The sequence below is a fragment of the Hylobates moloch genome, unplaced genomic scaffold, assembly GCF_009828535.3.
Source record: "Hylobates moloch isolate HMO894 unplaced genomic scaffold, HMol_V3 SCAFFOLD_8, whole genome shotgun sequence".
Lineage (NCBI taxonomy): Eukaryota > Metazoa > Chordata > Mammalia > Primates > Hylobatidae > Hylobates > Hylobates moloch.
In genome coordinates this window covers 20,928,240-20,942,845 of record NW_026652283.1, presented here as the reverse complement: position 1 = coordinate 20,942,845, position 14,606 = coordinate 20,928,240, and the positions used below count along the sequence as shown (strand labels likewise).

General features: G+C 37.3%; 1 protein-coding gene across 1 annotated transcript in view; it reads left to right on the top strand.

The window, feature by feature from the left end:
* Positions 1-8,311: 8,311 nt before the first annotated feature.
* The window catches only part of ST8SIA1 (ST8 alpha-N-acetyl-neuraminide alpha-2,8-sialyltransferase 1), a 174,702-nt gene continuing 168,407 nt past the window's right edge, over positions 8,312-14,606 (top strand). Inside the window, exon 1 of the mRNA XM_058441865.1 lies at positions 8,312-8,438. The gene's annotated coding sequence lies outside the window, so the exon portion shown is untranslated. The remainder of the gene's footprint in view (positions 8,439-14,606) is intronic.

Here is a 14,606-nt window from a genome sequence, read left to right as displayed (position 1 = left end):
TTTTTTATTTTTATAGAGACATTTGCCCATTTTTTCTCTAGGTCTTTCAGTAGAAAATTGTACAGAAGTGGTAAGAATGGACAATCTTTTCTTGTTCATGATCTTAGGAGGAAGGCATTTAGTCATTCAACATTAATTATGATATTAGCTAGGCAATTTTTATATATGGCCTTTATTAGGCTGATAACTTTTTAAAATAATCCTGGTTTACTGAGTGTTTTTATTAGGAAGAGTGTTGGATTTTTTCAAATGATTTTTCTGTGTCTATTGAAATGATTGTCTGGTTTTTGTAATAGGATATTATACATTGATTGATTTTCAGATGTTAACCATCTTGCATTATTTCTCAGATAAATGCCACTTGGTTATGTTGTATAATCTTTTTAAAAATCAGCTTTATTGAGGTATATATAAATATATATATATAAAGAACTGCACATATTTAACATGTACAATTGATGAGTTTGGACATATGCAAACACCCATAATATCCTCACCACAATCAAGGTAATAGACATATTTAACCCCTCTAATTATTATTATTGAATTGTCTATTTTTTCTTCAGTTCTGTCACTTTTTGTTTCATGTATTTTCAGGATCTGGTGTTAGCTGCATATATATTTCTAAACATTTTCCAAAATGTCAAAATATATCTATTTGTTCATTTCATGAATGAATAATGAATATTGCTGATGGTTTAGTTCCTTTATCATTATAAAATATCCTTTGTTTCAAGTAATAATTTTTGTTCAAAGTTTGTTTTGTCTGAAATTAGTGTAGCCACTTTAGCTTTCCTTTACTTACTATTAGCATACTGTATCTTTCTCTATTTTTTTACTCTCAACCTATTGTCTCTTGAATCTCAAATGTGTTTGGTAGACAGCTTATGACAGGATTATACTTTTAAATTTATTCTGCCAATCTGCCTTTTGACTGCTGGGTTTAGTCCATTTACATTTAATGCAATTATTGATAATGTATGATTTACATCGGGAATTTTGCCATTTGTTTTCTTTTTTTTTATTATACTTTAAGTTCTGGGATACATGTGCAGAACATGCAGGTTTGTTACGTAGGTGTACACATGCCATTGTGGTTTGCTGCACACATCAAGCCGTCATCTACATTAGGTATTTCTCCTAATGCTTTCCCTCCCATCACCCCCTAGCCCCCAACAGGCCCCGGTGTGTGATGTTCCCCTCCCTGTGCCCATGCGTTCTCATTGTTCACCTCCCACTTACAAGTGAGAACATGCGGTGTTTGGTTTTCTGTTCTTGTGTTAGTTTGCTGAGAATGATGGTTTCCAGCTTCACCCATGTCCCTGCAAAGGACATGAACTCATCCTTTTTTATGGCTGCATAGTATTCCATGACACATACGTGCCACATTTCCTTTATCCAATCTATCACTGATGGGCATTTGGGTTGGTTTCAAGTCTTTGTTATTGTGAATAGTACTGCAATAAACATATGTGTGTGTGTGTCTTTATAGTAGAATTATTTATAATCCTTTGGGTATATACCCAGTAATGGGATTGCTGGGTCAAATGTTATTTCTGGTTCTAGATCCTTGAGGAATTGCCACACTGTCTTCCACAATGGTTGGACTAATTTATACTCCCACCAACAGTGTTAAAGCATTCCTATTTCTCCACATCCTCTCCAGCATCTGTTTTCTGTCTTTTTAATGATTGCCATTCTAACTGGCACTGAGATTGTATCTCACTGTGGTTGTGATTTGCATTTCTCTAATGACCAGTGATGATGAGCTTTTTTTCATATGTTTGTTGGCTGCATAAATGTCTTCTTATGAGAAGTGTCTGTTCATATCCTTTGCCCACTTTTTGATGGGGTTGTTCTTTTTCTTGTAAATTTGTTTAAGTTCTTTGTAGATTCTGGATATTAGCCCTTTGTCAGGTGGATAGATTGCAAAAATTTTCTCTCATTCTGTAGGTTGCCTGTTCACTCATTAGAGTGAACAGCCATTTGTTTTCTATACATCTTGTGTCTTTGTCTATTTCTTCATTTCCCCTTTCTTTTGAGTTAAATTGATATCTTGTAGTATAAAGTTTTAATTCCCTTCTTTCTTTTAATATGTTAAAAACTAAATGATTCAAATATTTATATATATAATACATATTATAGATAAGTATAAATATATGTATCTATTTAAATTACTTTCTTAGTGGTTGTCCTGGAAATTACAAGTAACATCTTCACTTAAAACAATCTAGTTTATATTAGTAACAACTTAATTTCAATTGTATATAAAAACTTTCTTGGTCAACTTCCAATGTAGTTCTCTTTCCTCACTGACCTTTTGTGCTATGATTGTCATAGAAATTACATCTTTTTCATTATAAATCCTTCAACACAGTTTTATAACTAGTGCCTTATGCAGTTGTCTTTGAAATCAGTGAGAGAAGAAAAGAGTTATGAACAATAATACATTTATGATATCTTTTATATTATCAAATGTAGTTACTTTTACTGATGCTTTTTATTTTTTCACATGGACTTGAGTTACTACTATCTAGTGTCCTTTCATTTCAGCTGGAAAGATTCCTTTTTGTGTTTCTTTTTTTTTTTTTTGAGACGGAGTCTCGCTCTATTGCCTAGGCTGGAGTGGCGTGGCGCGATTTCAGCTCACTGCAAGTTCTGCCTCCCGGGTTCACGCCTTTCTCCTGCCTCAGCCTCCCGAGTGGCTGGGACTACAGGTGCCCGCCACCATACCCGGCTAATTTTTTTGTATTTTTAGTAGAGATGGGGTTTCACCGTGTTGCTTTGTCTCAGTGACATTTTTTAATTTAGTAAAATAGACCTCCCTGCAAATAGTGAGCCTTATAAATGTCTCAAAGACATTTAATGGAGAATACAGAATTCTTATTCAAAAGTCTATTTCTTCAGCACTTTGAATAAATTGTCCCACTGCCTCCTGGCTTCATGATTTCTGATGAGACATCATCAAATGTGTGAATTTGTTAAACATTATTTTAAAAATATTCTTTCTTCCCCCTTTTCTCTCCTTCTAATATTTCCAATATGTGTATGCTGCTATGCTTGATGGTTTCCCACAGTTCTCTGAGGTTTTGTTCACTTTTCTTTATTATTTTTTCTTTTGGTTTCTAAGATTAGAGACTTGCAGTCAACCTAGATTTAAGTTTTGGTGGCTCTTTCTTCTGTCATTTCAAATCAGCTGTTGTGTTCCTCCAGTGAATTGTCATTTCAATTAATTTTTTTAACTCCAAAATTTCCCTGTGGTTCTTTTTTTAAATAATTTCTATCTCTTAAATGATATTCTCTACTTGGTGGGACATTTTATCAAAATTCTCCTTAATTCTTTAGACATGGTTACTGCAATTTCTTTGATAATATAATAGTTGATTGAAAGTCTTTCTCTAGTTTAGTGTCTGGGCATACTGAAGGAACATTTCTATTGCCTTCCCCCCAGCATTCCCCCTGTCGCCATGTATGGGCCATAATTTTCTGTTTTGTTGCCTGTCTCATAATTTTGTGTATAAAACTGGATATTTAAAATAATACCATGTTACAACCCTGGAAATTGCATCTCCCCTTTGTACCACCCCAGTGTCAGTTGTTGTAGCTCTTTGTTGATGTTGTTACTGCTGTTGTTTGTTTGGTCATATAATGACTTTCCTGGACCAATTTTTTGAACTCTGTATTGTTTGTAGTGTGTAGTCTCTAAAATCTCTTTTATGTTAACTTACCAATCAGGTAATAACTCAACACTATTTCCTCAAATGCCTTAAACCAATAAGTACACCAGTCTTTGCTAAGAATCTCTCAGAGTGTGTTGGAACATGTTTTCAGTCCTCAGCAAGTAGTTCACAACTCTGCCTTAACCTTCTCTTTTTGCTTGCACAGAGCCTTAAGATCTGCCAAAGGTAAGAGATCAGGGCCTTGTCAGGTCTTCCTTGGCACATGCATGTTGCCTTCTAGATTTCTATAAATTTGTCAGAGCTTTTCAATGACCCCATGGACATCTCATTCCCCACTCTTCCTTTTGAATTTCATGGTAGCTTCTTGTTATTATCCCCAACTTTTATCACTGCTTCATGCAACTGTAGTGTTAAATAACTACTGTTGAGTGTTTTTAAGACAACAGCCTAAGATAGTTACACAGACCAAGCTCTGAGAAAGAAACTTTTCAGGGAGCTTACAGACTGGTCAAATACTGACAATTATCTGAGTATGGAGTTTTTGGGGTGGTCCAAACCTGTTCTGTCCCCTCCAGGGATGCTAGGTTGTGGTTTTCACAGCTATGACATTTTTGAGGCTGTTGGCTTTCAAGGCTACTGGAGAACTAGAGAAGGCAGATGAGACCAGAGCAAGTTATAACACCACAGGGCTCACTATAACATTATTACTAAAATTCAACTGTTTTTCTTGAATAAATGCTCCTGGATTGTTGCAAGCCATCAATTTCCAGCATTCTTGAAAAGTTGACTTTGACAATATTTGTTCTTATGGAGGAATTGGTTTTTATAGATCTTTATTCCGTAATTTTGGAAGTGCCTTCTCCTCCATGTTTCAAAATTTTTCAAAAAACACATTTTTCATTTATTTTTCTCATTGTGCATCTTTCTGGATGGTTCCCTCTGACTCATTTTACATCTCACCAATTGTCCTTTTAACTTTGTCTCATGTGCTATTAAAACTTTCCAGTGACTTTTTATTTCAATGACCATGTTTCTTTGAATCAATATTGCCATAGATTGTGGCCTTTCAACTGAAAGGAAATAATGGTCAGAAAATAAATGCATGTTATATTTATGAAATTTGGTATTACATTCTTCAATAGGATAAGTTTTATTTGTACCCTTTTCAAATCTGCTGGTCATTCTTTATAGTTTTCTGATTCCCATAGATACTTCCAAATTAGTCTTTTATTTTTTAGGCATAGCAAGTATGGAATTATATTTCTGTCGATTCCAATATATCATCTCTTTTCATGTCTATTCCTGCTGCTTGCTATTTCTGCTGTTTTTGCTCATGCTTCTTTGTTTCCTGCTGTTTCAGTGGTTTTGGGTTGTGATCCATGCATTTTCCCTCTAAAATTATTTGTGAAAGTTCTTTGATGCCTGAGATAAAGATGAATCCCTACAAAAACGATTTGTGTTTGCATTTGCTGGACTCTAGGCTATACTATAATCGGAGACAATTTTAAACTGAATTCTCAATTTGAATTTTTTTTTTACACAGTCCAGCAAATGTGATCAGGATTTAGTCATCTGTGTGTTCACTTACTTCTGTTTATGGTTTTTCAAGTGTCTCTCCACTTCTCCCCTTTTCTGTTCAACTAAGATAACATTCGTTGTGGTCTGTGGTTGGGCCTATAGACTGGGTTGATACTATTTTCTACATTTTTGAGGCTGAGGGCCTCTTTGCAGTCCCCGGAACTTGTCAGCATAATCCTCACCAGCTTCTATAGACAAAATCTTGGTGGCTTAAAAGAATAAAAATGTATTATTTCATTCATGTCATAGTCAGACATAATTCAGATGACTCTCTTAGGTTTGTCCCCTCCAAGGCATCTGTCAAGAAGTTGTTAATATTTGGCAAAGGAAACTGAGCTCTTGAGGATGACTTTAAGGGCTGGGTGTGGAAGTGACATTCATAAGTTCTGTACTTATTCTATTGACTAAACGAGACATGTGTCCCCAACATAACTATAAGAAGCAATAGGAAATACAATCTTCGTGTGGGCCAATAATAAAGACACAGGATCTGTGAGCACAGAGCCAGTCTCTGTCTTACCTGTCTATGGTGGCCCCATAGCCCTTGAGCAGTGAAAACAAAATTACAAGTCCTCAGGGTTCAGCAAACACTCCCAGAGCAAAATTAGCTTCAGAGTTTTGTTTTCCTCTCTGGGTTTCTGCCTTCTCCTAGATTTAGGCCTGGTAATTGCTTGTCATCTCTTCTCTTCAAGGCCTTTAAAATGATACAACAACATTTAAATGTGTTCAGCATTTATGGTTGTTCTCAGCTGGAGTGATGGTCCAGAAATGCAGCCAGACTGAGTTCCAGAAATGAAAGTCACAAAAAAATTTTTCCGGCTGGGTTCGTTGGCTCAACCCTGTAATCCCAGCCCTTTGGGAGGCCAAGTCAGGCAGATCACGAGATCAAGAGATCGAGACTATCCCGGCCAACATGGTGAAACCCTGTCTCTACTAAAAATACAAAAATTAGCTTGGCGTGGTGGCGCACACCTGTAGTCCCAGCTACTTGGGAGGCTGAGGCAGGAGAATTGCTTGAATGCACTCATTGCCCTTCTATGTGTCCACAAGCCTAATCTTTCCTGGTTACAGTGAGCTGAGATCATGCCACTGTACTCCATCCTGGTGAAAGAGTGAGACTCTGTCTCAAAAAAAAAAAAATTTTTTTTTTTTTCCATTGCTTGGGCTTTGTAGGGCTATCACTATGCATATGATTCCTTGGAGCTTAACTCCCCTAAATTAACTGTTTGTTTGGAGCCAGTAGGTATTAGATTCTTATTTTGCAAGTCTAAACAGCACATATATGCACTATATAACACTACCTAAGATAACACTACATAAGGTTTAAATGATCTCACATCTAGGTTTCATACCATCAATTTCCAGAAAGGCCACTTTGTCTTTCTAGGTGAGAGGGAATGTCTATGGCTTTACCCTTTATCTGTCTGGGGCAGAGATTATCTACTTTTCCATGAAGCTAGTCATGATTACTCATTCAAGCCTGCTTCTGCCTCTCCCACTCTTGGGCATTGCTTTGCTTCTCCAGTTTTTCTCTGACATTCTGTTTTTAAATTGGCTTTGTCTGCTTGGCTGTGGTCAGGGTCTGCATGTGCAGGGTAGGTATTGGGGAAGTCTACCGGCTTGCTGAAAGTCAGGCACCTCACATCAGCTCTTAGTTTGAGAACCAACCTCTCGCCTCTCACTTGTTTTTCCAGGCTCTTGGAATCCGAGCTTGTGATGCCTGTTGACCAACTCTGGTAACAGATTTTTTTTCTTTTATTTCATCCCTTGGATGTCTCTCTCTCCTTTTATGAAAGAATGTAAAAAAGGAACAACCAAACCTCAGCTTCTTTCCTAAACAATTCAGAAGCCACAGAAGCTGTGGCCTCCAGCCAAGGTCTCAAATGGTCCTAAGCTATGTTATTTTTTTTCCATTGCTTAAAATGTTGGTGACATCTAGGTATGATGCCAGATTGCTTCTATCACAGTTTATCAAGACCATCTATACCTACACAGATTTATGTCTGAAATAGGAAAGTAAGTTATTTAACACTTAGTTGCTTTGTCTCAGTGACATTTTTTAATTTAGTAAAACAGACCTCCCAGCAAATAGTGAGCCTGATAAATGTCTCAAAGACATTTAATCCAGATAAAATTCTATTTTACTTGGCATAGATAATATAGAGGCAGAGCTTTTAAAAATAAATGTTTTGTACGCTTTGGCAATGAAAGTTTTATGAATCTATTGAATATCTAGTTCAACTAGAGAAACATTTTTAAGGCCCTGTCTTTAAACACAGATTTTTCTTTGAATGTAATTTGTTTGTATAAATTTCTGTGATTCAGGCCAGGATTGTCACTAAGGAGAAAGATTTTGGTATGCATTTTAACAGCATTAGTTAAAAATAAGAATTTATGAACCAGTATTGGCACTAAACTTTTTTTTTTTTATAATTAGCCCTTTTCTATAACTTTCACATATACAACATGTATTTTTCATTTAATATTTTAAAGTGGAGATACTATTTTTTCATGGTAAGAGGAAGTATGCCTTTTTGATCCAGATTGTTTGGTGTGACCTGATCCATTTTCCTCCCCCTCCAGCATATAGACACCTCGGGGAAGGCTCAGGCATGGCGGGCTGCAGGTCCCAAGCCCTGCCCTGCAGGGAGGCAGCTAAGGCCCGGCGAGAAATCGAGCGCAGCGCCGGTGGGCCGGCACTGCTGGGGGACCCGGAGCACCCTCCGCAGCTGCAGGCCCGGGTGCTAAGCCCCTCACTGCCTGGGGGGCTGGCGGGGCCGGCCGGCCACTCCGAGTGCGGGGCCCGCCAAGCCCACGCCCACCCGGAACTCTAGCTGGCCCGCATGCGCCGCGCGCAGCCGCGGTTCCCGCCTGTGCCTCTCCTTCCACACCTCCCGGCAGGCTGAGGGAGCCGGCTCCGGCCTCGGCTATCCCGGGAAGGGGCTCCCACAGTGCAGCGGCGGGCTGAAGGGCTCGTCAAGCGCGGCCAGAGTGGGCGCCGAGGCCGAGGAGGCCCCGAGAGCAAGCGCCGGCTGCCAGCACGCTGTCACCTCTCACAAGGATGCTCTGAGGACCAGTTTGAGCCATCATATGTCAGGTACTCAGAAGAGTGTGTGGTGTACCGTAAGCATTCCAGCAAACGTCAACCATCCCCACATCTTTGTCACCATCCCCGTGAAGGTCTGTATGTCTCCTTTTTTCTAAATGTTATCTCAGTCTGATTTGTTGAGTGTTAAACAGAACTCAATGATATATCTTAGGTTTTATTTTCAACCCTGTATATATTTTTTTGTATTCACGTCATGAGTTAACAGAACGCTTTAGTAAAAGTAACTATATTTCTGTCACAGTTTGTTGAAGTCAAGGATAAATTTTGAAAGCTTTTCGCTAGTTTCCGTTCTGATTTTCAGGATTGGATATTTAACATATTAAAAATGTAACAGCCCTGCCTATCATAGGGAATAGGGAGAATGGTTTCAGCGCTAAGAGAGTAATGCATAATAATGCTACCCATCTTCCATTCATTATGCCAAGTTCTTTAAAAATGTTACCTCATTCAATCCTCACAGCAACCCTATAGGGCAGGTTCTAAGGTTATTATCATTTATACATGAATAAACTGAGTCAGAGAATGGTTCAACAAATTAAATAATTTGCCAAAGACGATACCACTATTAAGTGGTAGAGCCACAGAAATTAGACCCGGGAAGTCTGGTTCTCAAATATGGACTCTTAAACATGAGCTTTGATGCAGGGGGAGAAGGATTTTATAGTGGAGCAATGTGGTCTTCTCTGACCAAGGCTTTCTCTCTGTGGGCTTGCTTTTTTCTTATGACATTATAATTAGAATGACCTAAATCGGGGCAGACCAGGTGATACTGTTGTAGGAAAAAAAACGGGCTGTTGTCACACGACCAGGCAAGATCAGGCTCGTGGACACACAGAAGGGCGAGGAGTGGAATTTATTGGGTGAAAAGGAAAAAAAAAAAATCAGCAAAGCGGGAGGTGTTCCTGTTAACAGGCCCTCATCTCACAGATTGAATCCCGGGGACAGGGGAGGCCGGGATCCTCCCCACTGCAAACAACGCGAACTTCCCGAGGCCCCGCCCCGTCCTCCCACTGTGCAGGCTGGTGGGAGGTTCTTCCAGAACCCGTTTTTACTTGGCTGTCTCAGTATTTTGTAAAACTTATAGTTTTATGGAGGACTTTATGCCCTTACTTTTATTTGTATGTCAAGTAATGTCTGTTTAACGTTTAATCTAGATATTTCCAAATATTCACAAACTCCTTATGCAACTCTAAATAAAAACTTATTAATGTAGCCGATTAAAATTTTGAAATATTTAAACATAGATTTTAATCTTAATATTTCTATAAATCCAATAGAGTGAATTTTCTTGTGTTGTAAAGACTCTTAAATATGTCCATAAATGTACCCATAGAAATTTTTTAAAAATAAAAAAAATTTTAAATGCACATAAAACAACACAATGATTAATTTTTTTTATTGTACTTAACCAACACTGGTTTCTAAAGTATTGATAGGATGCCTCAAAAGTTAACCTTATCTTTTGACTCTTACAGAGGGAATTGGAACTTGCAAGCTAAAGTTTTCTGCTTCACTCTCATTTGTCCCCCGTTTGAATGCTTTTGTTAGAGTGACAAAAGCGTTTTAATACTTTTTTAATTTTAAAGAAGACATAAAGAATTTTATTGGATTTATTTTATATTATAAATTATCTATCCACTTACCCGGGTGAACTTGTTTTGTACTTCCAGTGCCTTTTAGAGATGAACAATATTACTTGAGCCTAAGGATCCATTTAAGGGTAAATTCAGTTTACCATTATGTTATTAATGTACTATAATGCCAGGTAAAGAAGTAGTAATTATCCAAGTATTTGCAAGTATAATTATGCTGGTATTTCATGCTTAAAGCTTGTTTCCTTTTTTTCTCTCGTTTTTGGTATTTTTTTAAAGTTTCACAAGAATATTATTATTCCCCTTGTGAAGGCAGGAAGTGCAAACGTCAGAACTGTGGAAGTTTCCACTCTGAAAGAGACAGTCTGTTCCTCTTCAGAGTTTGTGTGGCTACATAAACCAGGGTTCTGCCACTTGAGTCAGAAACAAATTCCCAATGCTCAGTATTACTGAAGACATTATTCAAGGTCTCCAGTGAGTCTGCTAATTAATCTGGGTGGTCTCTTAACCAACCAAACATGCTTACCTGAAAACTCCAAACATCCCTAATTACAAAAACTACCAGAAACCCCAAACGACTACTTGGCTTAAAAATAGATACAGATAAGGAGGTAGATGTTGAAATATATATATAGATCAGTGTTTCCCAACCTTGGCACTATTGATATTTTGAATTAATTTATTCTTTGTTGTGGAAGATTGTCCCGTGTGTTGTAGAATTTAGCGGCATTCCCGGCCTCCGCCTGTTAGATGCCAGTAGCATCCTTCCCCCAGTAATCATGGCCAAAAATGTCTCTGGACATTGCCAAACCTTGAGAACAACATCTCCTTGGTTGAAAATCACTGACACGCATGTCATAATTCAAATATATGCTGTGGTATGGAGAATCAGACCTAAGGAGAAACTTTTAAAAATGCTTCCCTGACCTTGATATTGCTGATGGAGAGGGAGGAGAGGGGTCCCCTTCTCAACACAAAGCTGAAGGCCCTGAGAGAGACCAAAATGGCACCAAGTGTAGTAGAAAGCAGAAAAGCAGACTGCGCTCAGATTTGCAGACAGGTTGTTCTCTGGTTCTTTGGGATGGATAGGGATTGCTAACTTTTAGAGAGAGGTTCCAGAGAACTGCATATATAAACCTTTTATGTTAAATGTTTACATCAGCAGCATGAGGTGAATGTACTTTTGTGGAAACTTTATGGTAGTCTTTATCTAGCTTATAAATTGATTTAAATGTTTGCAACTTAACATTTATGGAGAAAGTAGTTTTTCTACATTTGAAGGATGTGAGAACCAGCATCAGAGATACTCTTAAAAGGACATTTAGACAATTTCATTTTCTGAGATAGACAGTGATATTTTATAAGCTAGAACTAAGGAGAAATAATTGGCAATATTTTTGTAATGAGGGAGACTTTTAGTAGTTTGTTTCATTGTGTGAGAAACTTAATTTAACTTACCAAAACAAAGTAACACATAGTTCCCAATTGACTTCAGTTTTGCTTTATAGCTACAACCATGAAAAATTATTCTGCATAAGAAAGATATAAAAATTTCATACACTCTCTATTTTTTCATATTTTATTCCCCATTTATCTTGTCTTCCCTTTCTAATCCTATCTCTTCTCTCTGTTTACACTGTATTCTTCTCTTTTACCCTGCCTTGTACTTTCATTTATTCCTCTGTCTAGTCCCTTGCAGTTGGTTTTCTCATCTCTTTATAGTTTATCAAACAGCCTGCAATGGTCTTACCAAGCTTCTACATAGAGGACAGAATTGGTACAATGTTTTTGTTCTGCAACCTGAAAATTTTTAATCTTCACATCATTTTATTTGTGGATCTATATAGAAAGGGTTTGCACTAGAGAATGATTTCATGCAGAATTAAACTTTATATGGCGGAGACTACTGATTATCCATAAAAGTCTGTTTTCCACTTATGCTATACTCATAGAATTGTGGCTAGATATAAGGCAAAAGCACACTGGGTTGATAAAAACTACATGGAGAGAGAATCTAACAAGATTAAAATTTAATTTATTTAGAAATGTATGTCTGATTATATTTTAATTTTACATATAGTAAAATTTACTATTTAGTGTACCATTCTTTGAATTGTGAAACATGCATAGAGTCATAGGATCACCACCACCCAATCAAGATACATAAGTTTCATCATCAAAAGAACATTTCTAAATATCCCTTTGGCATCAGTCACTCTCCAGTCCCAACCTCTGACAACCACTGATCTATCCTCTCTCCCTGTAGTTCTGCCTTTTCCACAATATTGTATAACTGGAATCATACAGCATGTAGCCTATGGTTTTTTTCACCTACCATTATGTATTTGAGATTTATTTCTGCTTGGTATCAAGTTGGGTATTTTTTAAAATTGCTGAATCATATTCCTTTTTATGGATGGACCGGAGTTTGTTTATCATCCACAAGCTAAAGAGCATTTATGCTGTTTCCAGTTTCTGGCAGTTATAAATTAAGCTGCTATAAACATCTATGTACAGGTTTTTGTGTGAATATAAATTTGTATTTGTCTTTGATAAATAACTGGGAATGGAATTGCTGAGTCATATAGTAATTAATGTGTAGCTATATGAGAAACTGTCAAACTGTTGTCTTAAGTAGCTGTGCCATTTTGCATTTCCATCAGTCATGTATGAGAGTTTTAGTTGTTTTGCATCCTTACCAGCATCTGGTATTGTTAATGGCTTTTAGTAAATGAATAAGTAAATAAATGAATAAATAAAGCTATTCTAATAGGTGTTTAGTGATAACTTCCTGTTGTTTTAAATAATTATTTGTAATGAATAATGATAGTGTGCATTTGTTCATGTGCTTATTTTCCGTTTGTATAATTATTTTGCTAAACTGTCTTGAAATCTTCTGCCTATTTTTTAAACTGTTTTTAATTGTCTTACTGCTGAGTTTTGAGACTTCTTTACTCTTTTTTTAACCTTTTTTTCTTATTATACTTTAAGTTCTGGGATACACGTGCAGAACATGCAGGTTTGTTACACAGGTATATACGTGCCATGGTGGTTTGCTGCACCCATCAACCTGTCGTCTACATTAGGTATTTCTCCTAAAGCTATCCCTCCCGTAGTCCCCTCACCCCCTGACAGGCCCTGGTGTGTAATGTTCCCCTCCCTATGTCCATGTGTTCTCATTGTGCGACTCCCACTTATGAGTGAGAACATTGCGGTGTTTGGTTTTCTGCTCCTGCAAAAGACGTGAACTCATCTTTTTTATGCTGCATAGTATTCTATGATGTGTATGTGCCACATTTTCTTTATCCAGTCTATCATTGATGGGCATTTGGGTTGGTTTCAAGTCTTTGCTATTGTGAACAGTGTTGCAGTAAACATACGTGTGTGCATGTGTCTTTATAGTAGAATGATTTATAATCCTTTGGGTATATACCCAGAAATGGGATTGCTGGGTCAAATGGTATTTCTGGATCTAGATCCTTGAGGAATCGCCATACTGTCTTCCACAATGGTCAAACTAATTTACACTCCCACCAACAGTGTAAAAGCGTTTCTGTTTCTCCACATTCTCTTCAGCATCTGTTATTTCCCGACTTTTTAATGTCACCATTAAAACTGGCGTGAGATGGTATCTCATTGTGGTTGTGATTTGCATTTCTCTAATGACCAGTGATGGTGAGCTTTTTTTCATATGTTTCTTGGCCACATAAATGTCTTCTTTTGAGAAGTGTCTGTTCATATCCTTTGCACAGTTTTTGATGGGGTTTGTTTTTTCTTGTAAGTTGTTTAAGTTCTTTGTAGATTCTGGATATTAGCCCTTTGTCAGATGGATAGATTCCAAAAATTTTCCCATTCTGTAGGTTGTCTGTTCACTGTGATGGTAGTTTCTTTTGCTGTGCAGAAGCTCTTTAGTTTAATTAGATCCCATTTGTTAATGTTAGCTTTTGTTGCCCATGCTTTTGGTGTTTTAGTCATGAAATCTTTGCCCATGCCTATGTCCTAAATGGTATTGCCTAGGTTTACCTCTAGGGTTTTTATGGTTTTAGGTCTTATGTTTAAGTCTTTAATTCATCTTGAGTTAATTTTTGTATAAGGTGTAAGGAAGGGGTCTAGTTTCAGCTTTCTGCATAAGGCTAGCCAGTTTCCCCAACACCATTTATTAAATAGGGAATCCTTTCCCCATTGCTTGTTTTTGTCAGGTTTATCAAAGATCAGATGGTGGTGGATGTGTGGCATTATTTATGAGGCCTCTGTTCTGTTCCATTGGTCTATATATCTGTTTTGGTACTAATACCATGCTGTTTTGTTTACTGTAGCCTTGTGGTATAGTTTGAAGTCAGGTAGCATGATGCCTCCAGCTTTGTTCTTTTTGCTTAGGATTGTCTTGGCTATACAGGCTCTTTTTGGGTTCCATATGAAATTTAAAGTCGTTTTTATCTAACTCTATGAAGAAAGTCAATGGTAGCTTGATGGGGATAGCATTGAATCCATAAATTACTTTAGGCAGTATGGCCATTTTCATGATATTGATTCTTCCTATCCATGAGCATGGAATGTTTTTGCATTTGTTTGTGTCCTCTCTTATTTCCTTGAGCAGTGGTTTGTAGTTCTCCTTGAAGAGGTCTTTCACATCCCTTGTGAGTTGGA